The sequence below is a fragment of the Galeopterus variegatus genome, unplaced genomic scaffold (genome assembly GCF_000696425.1).
Source record: "Galeopterus variegatus unplaced genomic scaffold, G_variegatus-3.0.2 Scaffold12824, whole genome shotgun sequence".
NCBI lineage: Eukaryota > Metazoa > Chordata > Mammalia > Dermoptera > Cynocephalidae > Galeopterus > Galeopterus variegatus.
The window spans coordinates 27902-31187 of record NW_007738935.1 but is presented as its reverse complement, the minus strand read 5'-3'; positions in this window follow the sequence as shown (position 1 = coordinate 31187).

Sequence of the window (3286 nt, the reverse complement as noted above, 5' to 3'; positions counted from 1 at the left end):
CCAGTTTTAGGAAATACAGCCTCTCCGAATTCTAACTTTCCTTTAACTTTGAGTGGTTTTTTTTTTTTTTTTTCTTTTTTAAAAGATGACCGGTAAGGGGATCTTAACCCTTGATTTGGTGTTGTCAGCACCACGCTCACCCAGTGAGCAACCGGCCATCCCTATATGGGATCCGAACCCGTGGCCTTGGTGTTATCAGCACCGCACTCTCCCGAGTGAGCCACAGGCCGGCCCCATACTTTGAGTGTTTTTTTTTTTTAACATTCTAAGAAACACACTGTTTCTCTACACTCTCACACAGAACACTTTTGACACCAGAAGTGTGGGTTTTTCCCACAATGACCAATTCTGAGCACAGTTGCTACTGTTCCTGTGAAGTCGGGCTGCTCCACTCTCCTGGCAAGTAGACCTGTGAAGTCGGGCTGCTCCACTCTCCTGGCAAGTAGACCTGTGAAGTCGGGCTGCTCCACTCTCCTGGCAAGTAGACCTGTGAAGTCGGGCTGCTCCACTCTCCTGGCAAGTAGACCTGTGAAGTCGGGCTGCTCCACTCTCCTGGCAAGTAGACCTGTGAAGTCGGGCTGCTCCACTCTCCTGGCAAGTAGACCTGTGAAGTCGGGCTGCTCCACTCTCCTGGCAAGTAGACCTGTGAAGTCGGGCTGCTCCACTCTCCTGGCAAGTAGACCTGTGAAGTCGGGCTGCTCCACTCTCCTGGCAAGTAGACCTGTGAAGTCGGGCTGCTCCACTCTCCTGGCAAGTAGACCTGTGAAGTCGGGCTGCTCCACTCTCCTGGCAAGTAGATGCAGTTCACCTACCTGGAAGCCTACTAGGTCTTATTGTTCAAGAGTTTTATAGAGATTTATCTCCAGCCCCCTCCCCACTTCCTGGAGGCTGGTGGATGGGGCTGAAATTTCCAATCCTCTAATCACTTGATCTTCTTGGTATACAGCTCCAACCTGAGGCTATCTAGGGACTCCACCCTAAGTCGTCTCATTAGCATAAACTCAGGTGTGATTATTATGCAAGAGCAGGGGCTTCTTATGAATTACAAAAGACACTCCTATCACTCAAGAAATTCCACGGATTTTAGGAGCCAGGAACCAGAGACAAAGACTAAATGTATTTCTCATTATACCTTATTTATTCAGTATATCTTTTTTTGTATGTGTGTGCACGGCTGGCCAGTAGGGGGATCCGAACCCTTGACCTTGGTGTTACCAACACCAGCTCTACCAAGTGAATTAACCGGACAGCCCAATTCAGTATATCTTTTTGATGCACAGGATATGTGAGCCCTTGCACTTGGTTTGGGTCATACAATGGCGAACAAAGCATCTGTCGTCAATGAGTCCACATTGTAGCAGAGACATTCAGGAAAATAATCCAAGGAGATTTAACCCAAACTGAGTTATAAATGATAAGTAGAAATTAGTCAGATGAACATAATGATTTCAAAGTGGAAAATTAAGGGTTGTGGTGGAGGTGTTCCAGATAGAATATAGCATACACAATGGCTTAGAAGCAGGAGAGAGCCTGGAACTTTCAATGAACTGCAAGTAATTCAGTGTGGCTGCAAAGCAAGGTACAAAAGTTTTGGAGTGGGTAAGTTGGAACACTGATGATGCAAGATAAAAATATTATGAATAGCCATGTGTGTGGTGCTAAGGAGTTTCATCCAGATGCTAAGGATAATGAGAGGTCTTTATGATCTTTAAACCAGGGAGTGACTTAATCAGATTAGTGCTAATGAGATTAGCTGCTTTGCGTTATGAATAAAGGTGGGTAAGCACAGGAACTGGGAGACCAGCTAAGACTCTGCTAGAGCAATGACTGGACTGCACTAAAGTGGTGATGCAAAGAATAGAGAGAATGGATGGATTTGAAAGATATCAAAGAAGTAGGCTCATTCCAATTTTGGTGACAAAGGGTGTGAGTGTGTGTGTATTGTTGGAACTCAAGGTGAGGGAAACAGAGAAATTGAGGACTGAGGATGATTCACGCATATTTCAACTGGGTAACTGGGTAGATAGTGGACCAGAGTTTTAGGCGAGGGTTGGAGAGGACTGTGCAGGAAGATGATGACTCAGTTTTAGACCTGCCAAAATAAAGCTTCTCCAACATTTATTAAAACTTATTTCTTGGGCCGGCCCGGTGGCGCACTGGATAAGTGCGCCGCTTGGGAAGCGCGGCAGCGCTCCCACCCGAGGGACGGGAGCAACACCGAGGGTTGCAATCCCGTTGCCGGTCCCCGGTCCGGTACGGGGGCAACACTGAGGGTTGCGATCCGTTGCCGGACACGGAAAAAGACAAAAGACAAAAAAAAAAAAAAAACTTATTTCTTGTGCACCTTCCTGCATTACAGATGGTGAAAAACTAAAAGCTACCTATCCTAAACTCTCCTACAACTAGAGTTTAAGTATGATGTAGGTTTTAGCAACCATGTGCACTGCCATGAGATGAATTAAAAACCAAGCGAAGCCTCTCTGTCTCCCTGGACATCTTTGTGACTGCTCTTGGTAGGGGGCGTCCCGCACCTGAGATAGGAAGGTGGTGGTCACGAAGACACTGGAGTTGACCAAGTCTACGCTGCAGCTCATTATGAAAAGCAGAAAGTACATGCTGGGGTACAGGCAGACTCTAAAGATGTTTCAAAATTGGTCATCCTTGCCAACAACTTCCCAGCTCTGAGGAAATCTGACATAGAGTGCTACGCCATCACTATGGTGACAATGGTATTGAATTGGACACAGCATGCCAAGAGTTCTGCAGAGTATGCACACTGGCTGTCATTGATCCAGGTGACTTCTTTTTTTTTTTGCAGCTTGCAGGTATAGGGATCCAAACCCTGACCTTGGTGTTGCAAGGTTGTGCTCTAACCAACTGAGCTACCAGTCCGGCCCCTATGACCTGGGTGATTCTGATATCATTAGAAGAATGCCAGAACAGACTGGTGAAAAGTAAACCATGCAGAATTTTTCTTTAATAAAACTTGCCAGAGCTTATTTTAAATTAAAAAAAAAAAAATTTAATATAAAAAAACAAACTGAGGGGCCGGCCCGGTGGCGCATTCGGTAGAGTGTGGCGCTTGGGAGTGCGGCGGTGCTCCCGCCAAGGGTTCGGATCCCATGTAGAGACTGGTCCGCTCACTGGTTGAGCACGGTGCAGGCGCGACACAGAGGGTTGCGATCCCATTACCGGTCACGAAAAAAGACAAAAAGGAAAAAAAAAAAAAAACTGAGGAGAGGGGCAGGGGGGGGGGATCCATTTTTTTTTTTTTTTTTTTTTTTTT